The 22,774-nt window shown below is 41.3% G+C and overlaps 10 non-coding genes across 10 annotated transcripts; 5 read left to right on the top strand and 5 right to left on the bottom strand.

Annotated features, from left to right (window-relative positions):
- Nucleotides 1-3,314: 3,314 nt before the first annotated feature.
- On the bottom strand, nt 3,315-3,396 carry TRNAL-AAG (transfer RNA leucine (anticodon AAG)). Its single transcript has one exon. It is a non-coding gene; the product is annotated as a tRNA-Leu (tRNA).
- A 143-nt stretch (nt 3,397-3,539) lies between these two features.
- On the top strand, nt 3,540-3,625 carry TRNAY-GUA (transfer RNA tyrosine (anticodon GUA)). The gene is given in 2 exon segments: nt 3,540-3,576; nt 3,590-3,625. It is a non-coding gene; the product is annotated as a tRNA-Tyr (tRNA).
- Nucleotides 3,626-7,473: 3,848 nt separating this feature from the next.
- Nucleotides 7,474-7,555, bottom strand: TRNAL-AAG (transfer RNA leucine (anticodon AAG)). Its single transcript has one exon. It is a non-coding gene; the product is annotated as a tRNA-Leu (tRNA).
- A 143-nt stretch (nt 7,556-7,698) lies between these two features.
- TRNAY-GUA (transfer RNA tyrosine (anticodon GUA)) lies at nt 7,699-7,784 on the top strand. The gene is given in 2 exon segments: nt 7,699-7,735; nt 7,749-7,784. It is a non-coding gene; the product is annotated as a tRNA-Tyr (tRNA).
- Nucleotides 7,785-11,633: 3,849 nt separating this feature from the next.
- On the bottom strand, nt 11,634-11,715 carry TRNAL-AAG (transfer RNA leucine (anticodon AAG)). Its single transcript has one exon. It is a non-coding gene; the product is annotated as a tRNA-Leu (tRNA).
- A 143-nt stretch (nt 11,716-11,858) lies between these two features.
- TRNAY-GUA (transfer RNA tyrosine (anticodon GUA)) lies at nt 11,859-11,944 on the top strand. Its single transcript is given in 2 exon segments — nt 11,859-11,895; nt 11,909-11,944. It is a non-coding gene; the product is annotated as a tRNA-Tyr (tRNA).
- Nucleotides 11,945-15,695: 3,751 nt separating this feature from the next.
- TRNAL-AAG (transfer RNA leucine (anticodon AAG)) lies at nt 15,696-15,777 on the bottom strand. Its single transcript has one exon. It is a non-coding gene; the product is annotated as a tRNA-Leu (tRNA).
- A 143-nt stretch (nt 15,778-15,920) lies between these two features.
- On the top strand, nt 15,921-16,006 carry TRNAY-GUA (transfer RNA tyrosine (anticodon GUA)). Its single transcript is given in 2 exon segments — nt 15,921-15,957; nt 15,971-16,006. It is a non-coding gene; the product is annotated as a tRNA-Tyr (tRNA).
- A 3,788-nt stretch (nt 16,007-19,794) lies between these two features.
- On the bottom strand, nt 19,795-19,876 carry TRNAL-AAG (transfer RNA leucine (anticodon AAG)). Its single transcript has one exon. It is a non-coding gene; the product is annotated as a tRNA-Leu (tRNA).
- Nucleotides 19,877-20,019: 143 nt separating this feature from the next.
- On the top strand, nt 20,020-20,105 carry TRNAY-GUA (transfer RNA tyrosine (anticodon GUA)). Its single transcript is given in 2 exon segments — nt 20,020-20,056; nt 20,070-20,105. It is a non-coding gene; the product is annotated as a tRNA-Tyr (tRNA).
- Nucleotides 20,106-22,774: the final 2,669 nt, after the last annotated feature.

Here is a 22,774-nt window from a genome sequence, read left to right on the forward strand (position 1 = left end):
CCTGGCCCCTATGGCATACATCCAAGAGTTCTCAAGGTGTTAAGCTCAGTAATAGCCAAACCATTATATTTAATATTCAAGGACTCCATTTCCACAGGCTCAGTACCACAAGATTGGCGTAAAACAGATGTGGTGCCTATATTTAAAAGGGAGCTAGATCACAACCGGGGAATTACAGACCTGTAAGCCTGACATCAATAGTGGGGGAACTACTTGAAGGTTTAATACGGCATAATATTCAGGAATACCTAATGGAAAATAAAATTATTAGTAATAGTCAGCATGGATTTATGAAGGATATATCATGCCAAATTAACCTTATTTGTTTCTTTGAGGAGGTGAGTAGGAATTTAGACCAGGGTAATGCAGTTGATGTGGTCTACTTAGATTTTGCAAAGGCTTTTGATACAGTTTCACACAAGAGGTTGGTGTACAAAATAAAGAAAATTGGACTCAGTAATAATATATGCACCTGGATTGAAAACTGGTTAAAGGATAGACAACAGAGGGTTGTCATAAATGGAACTTTTTCAGGTTGGGCTAAAGTCGTGAGTGGAGTACCTCAGGGATCGGTACTGGGACCCCTGCTTTTTAACTTGTTTATTAATTACCTTGAGGTTGGCATCGAGAGCAAAGTCTCCATCTTTGCTGATGATACTAAATTGTGTAAGGTAATAGAATCAGAGCAGGATGTAATTTCTCTTCAGAAGGACTTTTAGAGACTGGAAACGTGGGCAGGTAAATGGCAGATGAGGTTTAATACAGATAAATGTAAGGTTATACATTTTGGGATGCAAGAATAAAAAGGCGACACAAATTAAATGGGGATAAATTGGGGGAATCCTTGATGGAGCAGGATTTAGGAGTGCTTTAGGAGTCAGGAAGGAATTTATTTTTCCCCTTATGAGATATTATTGGATGATATGACTCTGGGGTTTTTTGTTCGCCTTCCTCTGGATCAATAAGTAAGTATAGATAAAGGATAAAGTATCTGTTGTCTAAATTTAAAAGTAAGTCATTGTTGCTACAGCCAATAAACAAAAATTGGCAGCGGTGGGATTTGAACCCACGCCTCCAAAGAGACTGGAGCCATTGACTGTCGGACCCGGTTGGGGTCGAGTAAGAGGGTCCCCCTGAGCTAGGGGCAAAAAGAATTAACCCGCTACCTTCCCTAGGACCGGAGATACAATTTTAATATGACTGAACTTGGCCGTGACCAAGTTCCCACGCCAATTTAGTGATCAAAGCTTTTCTATGGATATTGTATCCGCTTTCGGGGTTTGCGGTTTGGCTGGCTGCCAGCTCGTTCCTTGAGGTCGGACTCGAGGAATCCCCATTGAAATACATTACTCCGTTCATTTCAATGGCGGAGTTCCGCTCGTCCTCTCGGGCGCCACCTGCTGGTCTTTTCTGATATTAGGCCAAAACCACGGAAATCTCCATTGACTTGCATGGAGCTCCAATGGCGGCCTATGGGATGGGCTGCAAATGGGGATAGAAAAGGCGGGAAGGGGAACAAAGGGCAATAAACATGTTAATGCAATTCACCCTGGACATTCACCCTGGACATTCTCATTAAGGCTGACAATGAGAAACATTATACTACCCCACATTTCCTGAGTTCACCCAAGGTGGGCTGCTATAAATGTTATGGATGTAGCATTTGTAACAGTTTAAATACTGGAGATAAGTTTTACCATCCTAGAAGTGGCAAGATGTTCACTATTAAGGAACGTATTACATGTACCACCACGAACATAGTCTACATGATCAAATGCCCTTGTGGACTATGTTATATTGGTAAGAGCAATCGGATGCTTAAAACTAGATTTATTGAACATAAGAGTAAAATAAATAATCGTGCGGAAGACACCGCTCTTTTTAGACATTGCTCTGAATTCAGTCATCCCATTTCATCACTAAAATTAATGGGTATTGAACATATCAAAAAAGCTAGGGCAGGATTGGAAAAGGATGTTTTATTATTACAACGTGAATCATTCTGGATCCACACTTTAGATACAGTATTCCCTAATTGACTAAATGACTTTTTGTCATTAGGATGTTTCATTGAAGAAAGGTAAAACCACTTATTCCATAGGCTGCTGCCACTGCCTGCTGTTATTGGATAAATATTTAAGCTGTCAGAATAGTATGCCACTGGGGCTGAGCATGTTTAAGAATTGACAAAACCAACCTTTTTTTAACTTTTATTATTATTCACTGTTCATAGTAAATGATATGTTAGCAGCTTGTTCAACCGTGTTGTGCTGATTTATCACTCCGTTTTTTTTTGTTTTTTTTTTCCTTTTTTTCTCTCTTTTTTATAATATCGTGGACTTCTAAAAAATGGAAGATAACTCCCTCCAATGAAGAACAAAAGAAGATGACACATGGAAGGACCTCTATTGAAGAAAATACGCTGATCAACTTATCCATCATACACTCGCAGGATCACATTTAAAAGGATTAACGTTAGTGCAATGATTGGTACACAACATGCACTTCTGGCGTTTCAATTTGAAGGAAATCGAATGGATACCTACTGCGCATGTGCGCGCTTGAAACGCATGAGATCGTGCGTTCCAACTACTGAGGACAAGGAATGATCAAAGATTGACGCTTGTGCAATGACTCATATGCAGTCAGCACTGACTGCGCCTCGAGTGTATGTCTACTGCGCATGCGCGCATTTGAAACACATGAGGCCGCTGCGTTCCAACCTTTGAGGACCCGAATCAATGACGTCACAAAGATGGATACCGAATAATCAGGAAGTGCGCATGCGCGCATTTGAAACGCACGAGGACGCTGCGTTCCAACCATTGAGGACCCGAAGTGATGACGTCACAAAGATGGATACCGAATAACCAGGAAGTGGGAGGACATGAACATCACGATATCTAAAGGAGGACTTACAGCTGTTGGGGATCACCTATTCAAGCTTGCACACTGGACATTGGTTCAAGGAACTGATTAAGCACATGGACTTCATCAACACTGATTGAACAGGTTGCATTGTGGGGATTTGGGGCACTATTTATATGTTGTTAGACCAGATTTGTATATGCCATTGTCACTTGAAAAAGACCTCCACGGTCGAAACGTTGTGTTGGCTCAAAAAATGAGTTTGAATTTGCAAAATCCGCTGTGCCCTCTGTTCCTTCCTCTTTGAAATAGATATCAGACATAAGATGTGGCTGTCAAAAACATAGACATGAAACAGTTAATAGTGGTTATTAGCTATGTTGGCTCTACAGTGATATAGAATAAGACAAAGTAAGTAATTGTTACTACAGGCAATAAATAAAGATTGGCAGCGGTGGGATTTGAACCCACGCCTCCGAAGAGACTGGAGCCTTAATCCAGCGCCTTAGACCGCTCGGCCACGCTACCACATGAGTTCTTGAATGTGTGGTATGATGTTTGTAAAGGGAACTGATTTATATCATATGTTTTCTTTGCATGTTTAATCCCCTCAATACAAGCTCCACCACATGCAGGAATTATCCGGTTATTTCTTGGGCCAAAGCATGAAGCCTTCGATAGCTCAGTTGGTAGAGCGGAGGACTGTAGTGGTAATACAGCAATCCTTAGGTCACTGGTTCAATTCCGGTTCGAAGGACTTCTGTTTTTTATTTTCAAACTCATTCAGATGTTTGATATTATGTCAAATAAAAAGTGCAATTGGGTATCAGTATGCCAATAAGTATAAATGCTTAATTCTGCTACAGGAGGAATACACATGAAATTCTCTTTATATAAATACATAAATTCATAACACAGATACATTTCATTACTGACAATCTGCCTGTAAATACAATGACCACAAGCTCTCTCTCCCTATCACTAAAAGATCAGGTAACATTCATGGAAATCCCGCACAGCATTTGGTTACCATGTAAATAAGCATATACATACCATTACTTCCCTCTGTGTTTGTTCTTCTTGAATCTTATATCTAGTTTTAATAAGGTTTTTATGAATTCATATTTCCTAAATCCTTTCAGGATGAATGTTTTGGAAGCATTTATATAAATATAAAATATTAAATATATATTTATATATATTATATTTGGTTAATACCTTCTTTGACAATGTCACATATATCTGAGGAAAAAGTTCATAAGCGACTTGAAAAAATGTAAATAAATAATGCACCTGGCCCCTATGGCATACATCCAAGAGTTCTCAAGGTGTTAAGCTCAGTAATAGCCAAACCATTATATTTAATATTCAAGGACTCCATTTCCACAGGCTCAGTACCACAAGATTGGCATAAAACAGATGTGGTGCCTATATTTAAAAGGGAGCTAGATCACAACCGGGGAATTACAGACCTGTAAGCCTGACATCAATAGTGGGGGAACTACTTGAAGGTTTAATACGGCATAATATTCAGGAATACCTAATGGAAAATAAAATTATTAGTAATAGTCAGCATGGATTTATGAAGGATATATCATGCCAAATTAACCTTATTTGTTTCTTTGAGGAGGTGAGTAGGAATTTAGACCAGGGTAATGCAGTTGATGTGGTCTACTTAGATTTTGCAAAGGCTTTTGATACAGTTTCACACAAGAGGTTGGTGTACAAAATAAAGAAAATTGGACTCAGTAATAATATATGCACCTGGATTGAAAACTGGTTAAAGGATAGACAACAGAGGGTTGTCATAAATGGAACTTTTTCAGGTTGGGCTAAAGTCGTGAGTGGAGTACCTCAGGGATCGGTACTGGGACCCCTGCTTTTTAACTTGTTTATTAATTACCTTGAGGTTGGCATCGAGAGCAAAGTCTCCATCTTTGCTGATGATACTAAATTGTGTAAGGTAATAGAATCAGAGCAGGATGTAATTTCTCTTCAGAAGGACTTTTAGAGACTGGAAACGTGGGCAGGTAAATGGCAGATGAGGTTTAATACAGATAAATGTAAGGTTATACATTTTGGGATGCAAGAATAAAAAGGCGACACAAATTAAATGGGGATAAATTGGGGGAATCCTTGATGGAGCAGGATTTAGGAGTGCTTTAGGAGTCAGGAAGGAATTTATTTTTCCCCTTATGAGATATTATTGGATGATATGACTCTGGGGTTTTTTGTTCGCCTTCCTCTGGATCAATAAGTAAGTATAGATAAAGGATAAAGTATCTGTTGTCTAAATTTAAAAGTAAGTCATTGTTGCTACAGCCAATAAACAAAAATTGGCAGCGGTGGGATTTGAACCCACGCCTCCAAAGAGACTGGAGCCATTGACTGTCGGACCCGGTTGGGGTCGAGTAAGAGGGTCCCCCTGAGCTAGGGGCAAAAAGAATTAACCCGCTACCTTCCCTAGGACCGGAGATACAATTTTAATATGACTGAACTTGGCCGTGACCAAGTTCCCACGCCAATTTAGTGATCAAAGCTTTTCTATGGATATTGTATCCGCTTTCGGGGTTTGCGGTTTGGCTGGCTGCCAGCTCGTTCCTTGAGGTCGGACTCGAGGAATCCCCATTGAAATACATTACTCCGTTCATTTCAATGGCGGAGTTCCGCTCGTCCTCTCGGGCGCCACCTGCTGGTCTTTTCTGATATTAGGCCAAAACCACGGAAATCTCCATTGACTTGCATGGAGCTCCAATGGCGGCCTATGGGATGGGCTGCAAATGGGGATAGAAAAGGCGGGAAGGGGAACAAAGGGCAATAAACATGTTAATGCAATTCACCCTGGACATTCACCCTGGACATTCTCATTAAGGCTGACAATGAGAAACATTATACTACCCCACATTTCCTGAGTTCACCCAAGGTGGGCTGCTATAAATGTTATGGATGTAGCATTTGTAACAGTTTAAATACTGGAGATAAGTTTTACCATCCTAGAAGTGGCAAGATGTTCACTATTAAGGAACGTATTACATGTACCACCACGAACATAGTCTACATGATCAAATGCCCTTGTGGACTATGTTATATTGGTAAGAGCAATCGGATGCTTAAAACTAGATTTATTGAACATAAGAGTAAAATAAATAATCGTGCGGAAGACACCGCTCTTTTTAGACATTGCTCTGAATTCAGTCATCCCATTTCATCACTAAAATTAATGGGTATTGAACATATCAAAAAAGCTAGGGCAGGATTGGAAAAGGATGTTTTATTATTACAACGTGAATCATTCTGGATCCACACTTTAGATACAGTATTCCCTAATTGACTAAATGACTTTTTGTCATTAGGATGTTTCATTGAAGAAAGGTAAAACCACTTATTCCATAGGCTGCTGCCACTGCCTGCTGTTATTGGATAAATATTTAAGCTGTCAGAATAGTATGCCACTGGGGCTGAGCATGTTTAAGAATTGACAAAACCAACCTTTTTTTAACTTTTATTATTATTCACTGTTCATAGTAAATGATATGTTAGAAGCTTGTTCAACCGTGTTGTGCTGATTTATCACTCCGTTTTTTTTTGTTTTTTTTCCCTTTTTTTCTCTCTTTTTTATAATATCGTGGACTTCTAAAAAATGGAAGATAACTCCCTCCAATGAAGAACAAAAGAAGATGACACATGGAAGGACCTCTATTGAAGAAAATACGCTGATCAACTTATCCATCATACACTCGCAGGATCACATTTAAAAGGATTAACGTTAGTGCAATGATTGGTACACAACATGCACTTCTGGCGTTTCAATTTGAAGGAAATCGAATGGATACCTACTGCGCATGTGCGCGCTTGAAACGCATGAGATCGTGCGTTCCAACTACTGAGGACAAGGAATGATCAAAGATTGACGCTTGTGCAATGACTCATATGCAGTCAGCACTGACTGCGCCTCGAGTGTATGTCTACTGCGCATGCGCGCATTTGAAACACATGAGGACGCTGCGTTCCAACCTTTGAGGACCCGAATCAATGACGTCACAAAGATGGATACCGAATAATCAGGAAGTGCGCATGCGCGCATTTGAAACGCACGAGGACGCTGCGTTCCAACCATTGAGGACCCGAAGTGATGACGTCACAAAGATGGATACCGAATAACCAGGAAGTGGGAGGACATGAACATCACGATATCTAAAGGAGGACTTACAGCTGTTGGGGATCACCTATTCAAGCTTGCACACTGGACATTGGTTCAAGGAACTGATTAAGCACATGGACTTCATCAACACTGATTGAACAGGTTGCATTGTGGGGATTTGGGGCACTATTTATATGTTGTTAGACCAGATTTGTATATGCCATTGTCACTTGAAAAAGACCTCCACGGTCGAAACGTTGTGTTGGCTCAAAAAATGAGTTTGAATTTGCAAAATCCGCTGTGCCCTCTGTTCCTTCCTCTTTGAAATAGATATCAGACATAAGATGTGGCTGTCAAAAACATAGACATGAAACAGTTAATAGTGGTTATTAGCTATGTTGGCTCTACAGTGATATAGAATAAGACAAAGTAAGTAATTGTTACTACAGGCAATAAATAAAGATTGGCAGCGGTGGGATTTGAACCCACGCCTCCGAAGAGACTGGAGCCTTAATCCAGCGCCTTAGACCGCTCGGCCACGCTACCACATGAGTTCTTGAATGTGTGGTATGATGTTTGTAAAGGGAACTGATTTATATCATATGTTTTCTTTGCATGTTTAATCCCCTCAATACAAGCTCCACCACATGCAGGAATTATCCGGTTATTTCTTGGGCCAAAGCATGAAGCCTTCGATAGCTCAGTTGGTAGAGCGGAGGACTGTAGTGGTAATACAGCAATCCTTAGGTCACTGGTTCAATTCCGGTTCGAAGGACTTCTGTTTTTTATTTTCAAACTCATTCAGATGTTTGATATTATGTCAAATAAAAAGTGCAATTGGGTATCAGTATGCCAATAAGTATAAATGCTTAATTCTGCTACAGGAGGAATACACATGAAATTCTCTTTATATAAATACATAAATTCATAACACAGATACATTTCATTACTGACAATCTGCCTGTAAATACAATGACCACAAGCTCTCTCTCCCTATCACTAAAAGATCAGGTAACATTCATGGAAATCCCGCACAGCATTTGGTTACCATGTAAATAAGCATATACATACCATTACTTCCCTCTGTGTTTGTTCTTCTTGAATCTTATATCTAGTTTTAATAAGGTTTTTATGAATTCATATTTCCTAAATCCTTTCAGGATGAATGTTTTGGAAGCATTTATATAAATATAAAATATTAAATATATATTTATATATATTATATTTGGTTAATACCTTCTTTGACAATGTCACATATATCTGAGGAAAAAGTTCATAAGCGACTTGAAAAAATGTAAATAAATAATGCACCTGGCCCCTATGGCATACATCCAAGAGTTCTCAAGGTGTTAAGCTCAGTAATAGCCAAACCATTATATTTAATATTCAAGGACTCCATTTCCACAGGCTCAGTACCACAAGATTGGCATAAAACAGATGTGGTGCCTATATTTAAAAGGGAGCTAGATCACAACCGGGGAATTACAGACCTGTAAGCCTGACATCAATAGTGGGGGAACTACTTGAAGGTTTAATACGGCATAATATTCAGGAATACCTAATGGAAAATAAAATTATTAGTAATAGTCAGCATGGATTTATGAAGGATATATCATGCCAAATTAACCTTATTTGTTTCTTTGAGGAGGTGAGTAGGAATTTAGACCAGGGTAATGCAGTTGATGTGGTCTACTTAGATTTTGCAAAGGCTTTTGATACAGTTTCACACAAGAGGTTGGTGTACAAAATAAAGAAAATTGGACTCAGTAATAATATATGCACCTGGATTGAAAACTGGTTAAAGGATAGACAACAGAGGGTTGTCATAAATGGAACTTTTTCAGGTTGGGCTAAAGTCGTGAGTGGAGTACCTCAGGGATCGGTACTGGGACCCCTGCTTTTTAACTTGTTTATTAATTACCTTGAGGTTGGCATCGAGAGCAAAGTCTCCATCTTTGCTGATGATACTAAATTGTGTAAGGTAATAGAATCAGAGCAGGATGTAATTTCTCTTCAGAAGGACTTTTAGAGACTGGAAACGTGGGCAGGTAAATGGCAGATGAGGTTTAATACAGATAAATGTAAGGTTATACATTTTGGGATGCAAGAATAAAAAGGCGACACAAATTAAATGGGGATAAATTGGGGGAATCCTTGATGGAGCAGGATTTAGGAGTGCTTTAGGAGTCAGGAAGGAATTTATTTTTCCCCTTATGAGATATTATTGGATGATATGACTCTGGGGTTTTTTGTTCGCCTTCCTCTGGATCAATAAGTAAGTATAGATAAAGGATAAAGTATCTGTTGTCTAAATTTAAAAGTAAGTCATTGTTGCTACAGCCAATAAACAAAAATTGGCAGCGGTGGGATTTGAACCCACGCCTCCAAAGAGACTGGAGCCATTGACTGTCGGACCCGGTTGGGGTCGAGTAAGAGGGTCCCCCTGAGCTAGGGGCAAAAAGAATTAACCCGCTACCTTCCCTAGGACCGGAGATACAATTTTAATATGACTGAACTTGGCCGTGACCAAGTTCCCACGCCAATTTAGTGATCAAAGCTTTTCTATGGATATTGTATCCGCTTTCGGGGTTTGCGGTTTGGCTGGCTGCCAGCTCGTTCCTTGAGGTCGGACTCGAGGAATCCCCATTGAAATACATTACTCCGTTCATTTCAATGGCGGAGTTCCGCTCGTCCTCTCGGGCGCCACCTGCTGGTCTTTTCTGATATTAGGCCAAAACCACGGAAATCTCCATTGACTTGCATGGAGCTCCAATGGCGGCCTATGGGATGGGCTGCAAATGGGGATAGAAAAGGCGGGAAGGGGAACAAAGGGCAATAAACATGTTAATGCAATTCACCCTGGACATTCACCCTGGACATTCTCATTAAGGCTGACAATGAGAAACATTATACTACCCCACATTTCCTGAGTTCACCCAAGGTGGGCTGCTATAAATGTTATGGATGTAGCATTTGTAACAGTTTAAATACTGGAGATAAGTTTTACCATCCTAGAAGTGGCAAGATGTTCACTATTAAGGAACGTATTACATGTACCACCACGAACATAGTCTACATGATCAAATGCCCTTGTGGACTATGTTATATTGGTAAGAGCAATCGGATGCTTAAAACTAGATTTATTGAACATAAGAGTAAAATAAATAATCGTGCGGAAGACACCGCTCTTTTTAGACATTGCTCTGAATTCAGTCATCCCATTTCATCACTAAAATTAATGGGTATTGAACATATCAAAAAAGCTAGGGCAGGATTGGAAAAGGATGTTTTATTATTACAACGTGAATCATTCTGGATCCACACTTTAGATACAGTATTCCCTAATGGACTAAATGACTTTTTGTCATTAGGATGTTTCATCGAAGAAAGGTAAAACCACTTATTCCATAGGCTGCTGCCACTGCCTGCTGTTATTGGATAAATATTTAAGCTGTCAGAATAGTATGCCACTGGGGCTGAGCATGTTTAAGAATTGACAAAACCAACCTTTTTTTTAACTTTTATTATTATTCACTGTTCATAGTAAATGATATGTTAGCAGCTTGTTCAACCGTGTTGTGCTGATTTATCACTCCGTTTTTTTTTGTTTTTTTTTCCTTTTTTTCTCTCTTTTTTATAATATCGTGGACTTCTAAAAAATGGAAGATAACTCCCTCCAATGAAGAACAAAAGAAGATGACACATGGAAGGACCTCTATTGAAGAAAATACGCTGATCAACTTATCCATCATACACTCGCAGGATCACATTTAAAAGGATTAACGTTAGTGCAATGATTGGTACACAACATGCACTTCTGGCGTTTCAATTTGAAGGAAATCGAATGGATACCTACTGCGCATGTGCGCGCTTGAAACGCATGAGATCGTGCGTTCCAACTACTGAGGACAAGGAATGATCAAAGATTGACGCTTGTGCAATGACTCATATGCAGTCAGCACTGACTGCGCCTCGAGTGTATGTCTACTGCGCATGCGCGCATTTGAAACACATGAGGACGCTGCGTTCCAACCTTTGAGGACCCGAATCAATGACGTCACAAAGATGGATACCGAATAATCAGGAAGTGCGCATGCGCGCATTTGAAACGCACGAGGACGCTGCGTTCCAACCATTGAGGACCCGAAGTGATGACGTCACAAAGATGGATACCGAATAACCAGGAAGTGGGAGGACATGAACATCACGATATCTAAAGGAGGACTTACAGCTGTTGGGGATCACCTATTCAAGCTTGCACACTGGACATTGGTTCAAGGAACTGATTAAGCACATGGACTTCATCAACACTGATTGAACAGGTTGCATTGTGGGGATTTGGGGCACTATTTATATGTTGTTAGACCAGATTTGTATATGCCATTGTCACTTGAAAAAGACCTCCACGGTCGAAACGTTGTGTTGGCTCAAAAAATGAGTTTGAATTTGCAAAATCCGCTGTGCCCTCTGTTCCTTCCTCTTTGAAATAGATATCAGACATAAGATGTGGCTGTCAAAAACATAGACATGAAACAGTTAATAGTGGTTATTAGCTATGTTGGCTCTACAGTGATATAGAATAAGACAAAGTAAGTAATTGTTACTACAGGCAATAAATAAAGATTGGCAGCGGTGGGATTTGAACCCACGCCTCCGAAGAGACTGGAGCCTTAATCCAGCGCCTTAGACCGCTCGGCCACGCTACCACATGAGTTCTTGAATGTGTGGTAAGATGTTTGTAAAGGGAACTGATTTATATCATATGTTTTCTTTGCATGTTTAATCCCCTCAATACAAGCTCCACCACATGCAGTAATTGTCTGGTTATTTTTGGGGCCAAAGCATGAAGCCTTCGATAGCTCAGTTGGTAGAGCGGAGGACTGTAGTGGTAATACATCAATCCTTAGGTCACTGGTTCAATTCCGGTTCGAAGGACTTCTGTTTTTTATTTTCAAACTCATTCAGATGTTTGATATTATGTCAAATAAAAAGTGCAATTGGGTATCAGTATGCCAATAAGTATAAATGCTTAATTCTGCTACAGGAGGAATACACATGAAATTCTCTTTATATAAATACATAAATTCATAACACAGATACATTTCATTACTGACAATCTGCCTGTAAATACAATGACCACAAGCTCTCTCTCCCTATCACTAAAAGATCAGGTAACATTCATGGAAATCCCGCACAGCATTTGGTTACCATGTAAATAAGCATATACATACCATTACTTCCCTCTGTGTTTTGTTCTTCTTGAATCTTATATCTAGTTTTAATAAGGTTTTTATGAATTCATATTTCCTAAATCCTTTCAGGATGAATGTTTTGTAAGCATTTATATAAATATAAAATATTAAATATATATTTATATATATTATATTTGGTTAATACCTTCTTTGACAATGTCACATATATCTGAGGAAAAAGTTCATAAGCGACTTGAAAAAATGTAAATAAATAATGCACCTGGCCCCTATGGCATACATCCAAGAGTTCTCAAGGTGTTAAGCTCAGTAATAGCCAAACCATTATATTTAATATTCAAGGACTCCATTTCCACAGGCTCAGTACCACAAGATTGGCGTAAAACAGATGTGGTGCCTATATTTAAAAGGGAGCTAGATCACAACCGGCGAATTACAGACCTGTAAGCCTGACATCAATAGTGGGGGAACTACTTGAAGGTTTAATACGGCATAATATTCAGGAATACCTAATGGAAAATAAAATTATTAGTAATAGTCAGCATGGATTTATGAAGGATATATCATGCCAAATTAACCTTATTTGTTTCTTTGAGGAGGTGAGTAGGAATTTAGACCAGGGTAATGCAGTTGATGTGGTCTACTTAGATTTTGCAAAGGCTTTTGATACAGTTTCACACAAGAGGTTGGTGTACAAAATAAAGAAAATTGGACTCAGTAATAATATATGCACCTGGATTGAAAACTGGTTAAAGGATAGACAACAGAGGGTTGTCATAAATGGAACTTTTTCAGGTTGGGCTAAAGTCGTGAGTGGAGTACCTCAGGGATCGGTACTGGGACCCCTGCTTTTTAACTTGTTTATTAATTACCTTGAGGTTGGCATCGAGAGCAAAGTCTCCATCTTTGCTGATGATACAAAATTGTGTAAGGTAATAGAATCAGAGCAGGATGTAATTTCTCTTCAGAAGGACTTGGAGAGACTGGAAATGTGGGCAGGTAAATGGCAGATGAGGTTTAATACAGATAAATGTAAGGTTATACATTTTGGGATGCAAGAATAAAAAGGCGACATACAAATTAAATGTGGATAAATTGGGGGAATCCTTGATGGAGAAGGATTTAGGAGTGCTTTAGGAGTCAGGAAGGAATTTATTTTTCCCCTTATGAGATATTATTGGATGATATGACTCTGGGGGTTTTTGTTTGCCTTCCTCTGGATCAATAAGTAAGTATAGATAAAGGATAAAGTATCTGTTGTCTAAATTTAAAAGTAAGTCATTGTTGCTACAGCCAATAAACAAAAATTGGCAGCGGTGGGATTTGAACCCATACCTCCAAAGAGACTGGAGCCATTGACTGTCGGACCCGGTTGGGGTCGAGTAAGAGGGTCCCCCTGAGCTACGGGCAAAAAGAATTAACCCGCTACCTTCCCTAGGACCGGAGATACAATTTTAATATGACTGAACTTGGCCGTGACCAAGTTCCCACGCCAATTTAGTGATCAAAGCTTTTCTATGGATATTGTATCCGCTTTCGGGGTTTGCGGTTTGGCTGGCTGCCAGCTCGTTCCTTGAGGTCGGACTCGAGGAATCCCCATTGAAATACATTACTCCGTTCATTTCAATGGCGGAGTTCCGCTCGTCCTCTCGGGCGCCACCTGCTGGTCTTTTCTGATATTAGGCCAAAACCACGGAAATCTCCATTGACTTGCATGGAGCTCCAATGGCGGCCTATGGGATGGGCTGCAAATGGGGATAGAAAAGGCGGGAAGGGGAACAAAGGGCAATAAACATGTTAATGCAATTCACCCTGGACATTCACCCTGGACATTCTCATTAAGGCTGACAATGAGAAACATTATACTACCCCACATTTCCTGAGTTCACCCAAGGTGGGCTGCTATAAATGTTATGGATGTAGCATTTGTAACAGTTTAAATACTGGAGATAAGTTTTACCATCCTAGAAGTGGCAAGATGTTCACTATTAAGGAACGTATTACATGTACCACCACGAACATAGTCTACATGATCAAATGCCCTTGTGGACTATGTTATATTGGTAAGAGCAATCGGATGCTTAAAACTAGATTTATTGAACATAAGAGTAAAATAAATAATCGTGCGGAAGACACCGCTCTTTTTAGACATTGCTCTGAATTCAGTCATCCCATTTCATCACTAAAATTAATGGGTATTGAACATATCAAAAAAGCTAGGGCAGGATTGGAAAAGGATGTTTTATTATTACAACGTGAATCATTCTGGATCCACACTTTAGATACAGTATTCCCTAATGGACTAAATGACTTTTTGTCATTAGGATGTTTCATTGAAGAAAGGTAAAACCACTTATTCCATAGGCTGCTGCCACTGCCTGCTGTTATTGGATACATATTTAAGCTGTCAGAATAGTATGCCACTGGGGCTGAGCATGTTTAAGAATTGACAAAACCAACCTTTTTTTAACTTTTATTATTATTCACTGTTCATAGTAAATGATATGTTAGCAGCTTGTTCAACCGTGTTGTGCTGATTTATCACTCCGTTTTTTTTTTTTTCTCCTTTTTTTCTCTCTTTTTTATAATATCGTGGACTTCTAAAAAATGGAAGATAACTCCCTCCAATGAAGAACAAAAGAAGATGACACATGGAAGGACCTCTATTGAAGAAAATACGCTGATCAACTTATCCATCATACACTCGCAGGATCACATTTAAAAGGATTAACGTTAGTGCAATGATTGGTACACAACATGCACTTCTGGCGTTTCAATTTGAAGGAAATCGAATGGATACCTACTGCGCATGTGCGCGCTTGAAACGCATGAGATCGTGCGTTCCAACTACTGAGGACAAGGAATGATCAAAGATTGACGCTTGTGCAATGACTCATATGCAGTCAGCACTGACTGCGCCTCGAGTGTATGTCTACTGCGCATGCGCGCATTTGAAACGCATGAGGACGCTGCGTTCCAACCTTTGAGGACCCGAATCAATGACGTCACAAAGATGGATACCGAATAATCAGGAAGTGCGCATGCGCGCATTTGAAACGCACGAGGACGCTGCGTTCCAACCATTGAGGACCCGAAGTGATGACGTCACAAAGATGGATACCGAATAACCAGGAAGTGGGAGGACATGAACATCACGATATCTAAAGGAGGATTTACAGCTGTTGGGGATCACCTATTCAAGCTTGCACACTAGACATTGGTTCAAGGAACTGATTAAGCACATGGACTTCATCAACACTGATTGAACAGGTTGCATTGTGGGGATTTGGGGCACTATTTATATGTTGTTAGACCAGATTTGTATATGCCATTGTCACTTGAAAAAGACCTCCACGGTCGAAACATTGTGTTGGCTCAAAAAATGAGTTTGAATTTGCAAAATCCGCTGTGCCCTCTGTTCCTTCCTCTTTGAAAGACAAAGTAAGTAATTGTTACTACAGGCAATAAATAAAGATTGGCAGCGGTGGGATTTGAACCCACGCCTCCGAAGAGACTGGAGCCTTAATCCAGCGCCTTAGACCGCTCGGCCACGCTACCACATGAGTTCTTGAATGTGTGGTATGATGTTTGTAAAGGGAACTGATTTATATCATATGTTTTCTTTGCATGTTTAATCCCCTCAATACAAGCTCCACCACATGCAGGAATTGTCTGGTTATTTTTGGGGCCAAAGCATGAAGCCTTCGATAGCTCAGTTGGTAGAGCGGAGGACTGTAGTGGTAATACATCAATCCTTAGGTCACTGGTTCAATTCCGGTTCGAAGGACTTCTGTTTTTTATTTTCAAACTCATTCAGATGTTTGATATTATGTCAAATAAAAAGTGCAATTGGGTATCAGTATGCCAATAAGTATAAATGCTTAATTCTGCTACAGGAGGAATACACATGAAATTCTCTTTATATAAATACATAACACAGATACATTTCATTACTGACAATCTGCCTGTAAATACAATGACCACAAGCTCTCACTCCCTATCACTAAAAGATCAGGTAACATTCATGGAAACCCCGCACAGCATTTGGTTACCATGTAAATAAGCATATACATACCATTACTTCCCTCTGTGTTTTGTTCTTCTTGAATCTTATTTCTAGTTTTAATAAGGTTTTTATGAATTCATATTTCCTAAATCCTTTCAGGATGAATGTTTTGGAAGCATTTATATAAATATAAAATATTAAATATATATATATATATATATATATATATATATATATATATATATATATATATATATATATATATATTATATTTGGTTAATACCTTCTTTGACAATGTCACATATATCTGAGGAAAAAGTTCATAAGCGACTTGAAAAAATGTAAATAAATAATGCACCTGGCCCCTATGGCATACATCCAAGAGTTCTCAAGGTGTTAAGCTCAGATATAGCCAAACCATTATATTTAATTTTCAAGGACTCCATTTCCACAGGCTCAGTACCACAAGATTGGCGTAAAACAGATTTGGTGCCTATATTTAAAAGGGAGCTAGATCACAACCGGGGAATTACAGACCTGTAAGCCTGACATCAATAGTGGGGGAACTACTTGAAGGTTTAATACGGGATAATATTCAGGAATACCTAATGGAAAATAAAATTATTAGTAATAGTCAGCATGGATTTATGAAGGATATATCATGCCAAATTAACCTTATTTGTTTCTTTGAGGAGGTGAGTAGGAATTTAGACCAGGGTAATGCAGTTGATGTGGTCTACTTAGATTTTGCAAAGGCTTTTGATACAGTTTCACACAAGAGGTTGGTGTACAAAATAAAGAAAATTGGACTCAGTAATAATATATGCACCTGGATTGAAAACTGGTTAAAGGATAGACAACAGAGGGTTGGCATAAATGGAACTTTTTCAGGTTGGGCTAAAGTCGTGAGTGGAGTACCTCAGGGATCGGTACTGGGACCCCTGCTTTTGAACTTGTTTATTAATTACCTTGAGGTTGGCATCGAGAGCAAAGTCTCCATCTTTGCTGATGTTACTAAATTGTGTAAGGTAATAGAATCAGAGCAGGATGTAGTTTCTCTTCAGAAGGACTTGGAGAGACTGGAAACGTGGGCAGGTAAATGGCAGATGAGGTTTAATACAGATAAATGTAAGGTTATACATTTTGGGATGCAAGAATAAAAAGGCGACATACAAATTAAATGGGGATAAATTGGGGGAATCCTTGATGGAGAAGGATTTAGGAGTGCTTTAGGAGTCAGGAAGGAATTTATTTTTCCCCTTATGAGATATTATTGGATGATATGACTCTGGGGTTTTTTTGTTCGCCTTCCTCTGGATCAATAAGTAAGTATAGATAAAGAATAAAGTATCTGTTGTCTAAATTTAAAAGTAAGTCATTGTTGCTACAGCCAATAAACAAAAATTGGCAGCGGTGGGATTTGAACCCACGCCTCCAAAGAGACTGGAGCCATTGACTGTCGGACCCGGTTGGGGTCGAGTAAGAGGGTCCCCCTGAGCTAGGGGCAAAAAGAATTAACCCGCTACCTTCCCTAGGACCGGAGATACAATTTTAATATGACTGAACTTGGCCGTGACCAAGTTCCCACGCCAATTTAGTGATCAAAGCTTTTCTATGGATATTGTATCCGCTTTCGGGGTTTGCGGTTTGGCTGGCTGCCAGCTCGTTCCTTGAGGTCGGACTCGAGGAATCCCCATTGAAATACATTACTCCATTCATTTCAATGGCGGAGTTCCGCTCGTCCTCTCGGGTGCCACCTGCTGGTCTTTTCTGATATTAGGCCAAAACCACGGAAATCTCCATTGACTTGCATGGAGCTCCAATGGCGGCCTATGGGATGGGCTGCAAATGGGGATAGAAAAGGCGGGAAGGGGAACAAAGGGCAATAAACATGTTAATGCAATTCACCCTGGACATTCACCCTGGACATTCTCATTAAGGCTGACAATGAGAAACATTATACTACCCCACATTTCCTAAGCTCACCCAAGGTGGGCTGCTATAAATGTTATGGATGTAGCATTTGTAACAGTTTAAATACTGGAGATAAGTTTTACCATCCTAGAAGTGGCAAGATGTTCACTATTAAGGAACGTATTACATGTACCACCACGAACATAGTCTACATGATCAAATGCCTTTGTGGACTATGTTATATTGGTAAGAGCAATCGGATGCTTAAAACTAGATTTATTGAACATAAGAGTAAAATAAATAATCGTGCGGAAGACACCGCTCTTTTTAGACATTGCTCTGAATTCAGTCATCCCATTTCATCACTAAAATTAATGGGTATTGAACATATCAAAAAAGCTAGGGCAGGATTGGAAAAGGATGTTTTATTATTACAACGTGAATCATTCTGGATCCACACTTTAGATACAGTATTCCCTAATGGACTAAATGACTTTTTCTCATTAGGATGTTTCATTGAAGAAAGGTAAAACCACTTATTCCATAGGCTGCTGCCACTGCCTGCTGTTATTGGATAAATATTTAAGCTGTCAGGATAGTATGCCACTGGGTCTGAGCATGTTTAAGAATTGACAAAACCAACCTTTTTTTAACTTTTATTATTATTCACTGTTCATAGTAAATGATATGTTAGCAGCTTGTTCAACCGTGTTGTGCTGATTTATCACTCCGTTTTTTTTTTTTTTTCTTTTTTTCTCTCTTTTTTATAATATCGTGGACTTCTAAAAAAATGGAAGATAACTCCCTCCAGTGAAGAACAAAAGAAGATGACACATGGAAGGACCTCTATTGTAGAAAATACGCTGATCAACTTATCCATCATACATTCGCAGGATCACATTTAAAAGGATTAACGTTAGTGCAATGATTGGTACACAACATGCACTTCTGACGTTTCAATTTGAAGGAAATCGAATGGATACCTACTGCGCATGTGCGCGCTTGAAACACATGAGATCGTGCGTTCCAACTACTGAGGACAAGGAATGATCAAAGATTGACGCTTGTGCAATGACTCATATGCAGTCAGCACTGACTGCGCCTCGAGTGTATGTCTACTGCGCATGCGCGCATTTGAAACGCATGAGGACGCTGCGTTCCAACCTTTGAGGACCCGAATCAATGACGTCACAAAGATGGATACCGAATAACCAGGAAGTGGGAGGACATGAACATCACGATATCTAAAGGAGGATTTACAGCTGTTGGGGATCACCTATTCAAGCTTGCACACTGGACATTGGTTCAAGGAACTGATTAAGCACATGGACTTCATCAACACTGATTGAACAGGTTGCATTGTGGGGATTTGGGGCACTATTTATATGTTGTTAGACCAGATTTGTATATGCCATTGTCACTTGAAAAAGACCTCCACGGTCGAAACGTTGTGTTGGCTCAAAAAATGAGTTTGAATTTGCAAAATCCGCTGTGCCCTCTGTTCCTTCCTCTTTGAAATAGATATCAGACATAAGATGTGGCTGTCAAAAACATAGACATGAAACAGTTAATAGTGGTTATTACCTATGTTGGCTCTACAGTGATACAGAATAAGACAAAGTAAGTAATTGTTACTACAGGCAATAAATAAAGATTGGCAGCGGTGGACTTTGAACCCACGCCTCCGAAGAGACTGGAGCCTTAATCCAGCGCCTTAGACCGCTCGGCCACGCTACCACATGAGTTCTTGAATGTGTGGTATGATGTTTGTAAAGGGAACTGATTTATATCATATGTTTTCTTTGCATGTTTAATCCCCTCAATACAAGCTCCACCACATGCAGAAATTATCGGGTTATATCTTTGTGCAAAGCATGAAGCCTTCGATAGCTCAGTTGGTAGAGCGGAGGACTGTAGTGGTAATACAGCAATCCTTAGGTCACTGGTTCAATTCCGGTTCGAAGGACTTCTGTTTTTTGTTTTCAAACTCATTCAGATGTTTGATATTATGTCAAATAAAATGTGCAATTGGCTATCCGTATGCCAATAAGTATAAATGCTTAATTCTGCTACAGGAGGAATACACATGAAATTTTCTTTATATAAATACATAAATACATTACACAGATACATTTCATTACTGACAATCTGCAAGTAAATACAATGACCACAAGCTCTCACTCCCTATCACTAAAAGATCAGGTAACATTCATGGAAACCCCGCACAGCATTTGGTTACCATGTAAATAAGCATATACATACCATTACTTCCCTCTGTGTTTTGTTCTTCTTGAATCTTATTTCTAGTTTTAATAAGGTTTTTATGAATTCATATTTCCTAAATCCTTTCAGGATGAATGTTTTGGAAGCATTTATATAAATATAAAACCTGTCTCGCTATGCCCCATGGGAGTTGTAGTCCCATGGAGCCTAACAGCACATAGGGACCGCGTGCGCGCCTTGCCTATGCCTGCACTAGCTCCTAATGTCCGCCGCCACCTCTCCCTGTCTATCCCTACTCTCGCGCGTCCCTCTAAAGGCTTGCTGTATTCCCTACCTACTTCTGCGCATGCGCGACTCTCCTGGCCTGTTCCTGCCCTCGCGCGATTCCTCCTTGTCCCTAAAGCCCCCGCCGCGCATGCGCGAGCTGCTCGGGGGCCTCTGGCTCTTCCTGTCCCTTGCGCATGCGCAACGCGCTGAGCAATGGCGCCGCCCGGATTACCGAGCTGCCGGGACCTTAGCGACGCGACCGCGGCCATAGCAACGGCCCGATCGCGTCCCCGGCAACCGGCAACCACCAGGGGAGGACGCGCTGCTCCCTCCTCGGCCCCCACCCTCCGGAATGGCCGTCGGGTCTGCCGCTTGCCTCCGGCAGCACCCCACATCGCTCTGGGCCACGGAGGTTCCCGGGGGGGTCGCAGAAGGAAACAGGTGACCTGGCTACACTCTCCCTCTGGTGAGAAACCCAACGCCCTCGCTTGGGGAATGACATAACATGGCACAATTTTACACAATGAAAGATTGCAGGGAATAACCGGTACACTTATCAGGTCGACTTTAACCTCACCAAAACATGTCACATCACACCCCATAATACCCGAGGCCAGCTGAGTATCAGCTGCTTGCTGAGACCATTTGTGGGGTGCCCCTAATTGAACATGTGCGGGTACCTCACTTTTGCGTCCGTGAGCCTCCCCAGGGTGAATCTCTCGGAGAGCACACCCTAAAGCGACAGCTACTGGCTCTTCGCTACTTCCTCCCCCTGGTGGAAGGAGTAGCACAGTGTCTCTGAATTGGGCCTTTACCCGGTCATCCGCAGCAGGGATGCGGTAGACCAGGAGGCCAGGACCTTTCCCGCGGTCCACCACCTGGCGAATGGCACGCTCCTTTCTGGGCTTAAAGGAGGCCAGTCTACCTGGATCTTCCTTTACACAGTCCTTGTCCCTATATTTTTGCGAGGCTTCCACCGAGAAGCGAGCACTGGACGATGTCTCGGTTTCACCTGGCAGGGGGGAAAGAGTAGACACCTTACCCCTGCGGTGATTCACGGTGGCCAACAGGTCCTCGGGGACGCTGTCAGTTCCCACCTTGGTGGTATCGGGACCTGTCCCCAACTCTTCTGGGACAGTCCACTCACGGACTCGAACTTCGGGAGCGTTGGATCCCAGTCCTGGGACCACTTGTGTCGGAGCGCACGGGCTCACACTCCGCTCAGGAACCGTAGCTTTGGCCTTCTTCACGGCCACCTCCATCGGAGTCTGTGGGGAACAAGGGAGTTCCTTACCACTCTGCTGGCTGACGATGGGCTTCCCTTCTTCCGGGAGGATCAACGGTAGACACTGGTCCACTCTCATCTCGGGACAGCTACCTTCTAATGAGGACACCTCACCAGGACGCGATGCAGAGGGGAGCCCTTCGCCCGGGCGACCAGACTTAAGGAGCCATGGTGCTCCGCGGTCACCTGGAGGCTCACCCCCGACACCCCTGGGGCAGTCGACTCACCCTGGTCGTCTGTAGTTACTGGTCCCATGCCTAGGACCGATGGTACCTCTGTAGTAGGTCGGACTGACCATTGTAGGGCACACGGGCCCACAGCAGGGTTCACAACATCGGGATACACCTTTTCCAGGGTACACGGACCCACAGCAGACTCTGTATCCTCTGCATCACCGATGGGGTGGTTCGCCGGTAGGCGCATCGCCACCGATGGGACTTCAACCTCTTCACTGGAAACTTCTGCATGCTGGGGCACAATAGACTTCAGTAACCGCACACCGCAACATTCACAGTAGGACCACCATGTCAATGTCTCTCTAGAACAGCCGCACGTGGGGCTAAAACACTGTATGCCCATTTCTCCTTCCACCTCGACGGTCCTGAAGTCGAGGGGTCCTTGAGCCACGTTGGCTCCCTGAGCGTGGGCTTCTTGCAGGCAGGAGCATATGAAGAGAAGAGAATCTACTCCTGGCGCGCGCCAGGCCACATACACACTAGGGTGTATCCCTTGACAATCTATCTCGGTTTCCTGCTCAGAAAGAAAATATTCTATGTCTACGACAATGCCCTCCTCCTGGTGAACAGAAGGGTCTAATGGCTGTTCACTGTGCTCACTCCCCCTGGTGGAATTTAAAGGAG

This window comes from Ascaphus truei, chromosome 4 (genome assembly GCF_040206685.1).
Source record: "Ascaphus truei isolate aAscTru1 chromosome 4, aAscTru1.hap1, whole genome shotgun sequence".
Lineage (NCBI taxonomy): Eukaryota > Metazoa > Chordata > Amphibia > Anura > Ascaphidae > Ascaphus > Ascaphus truei.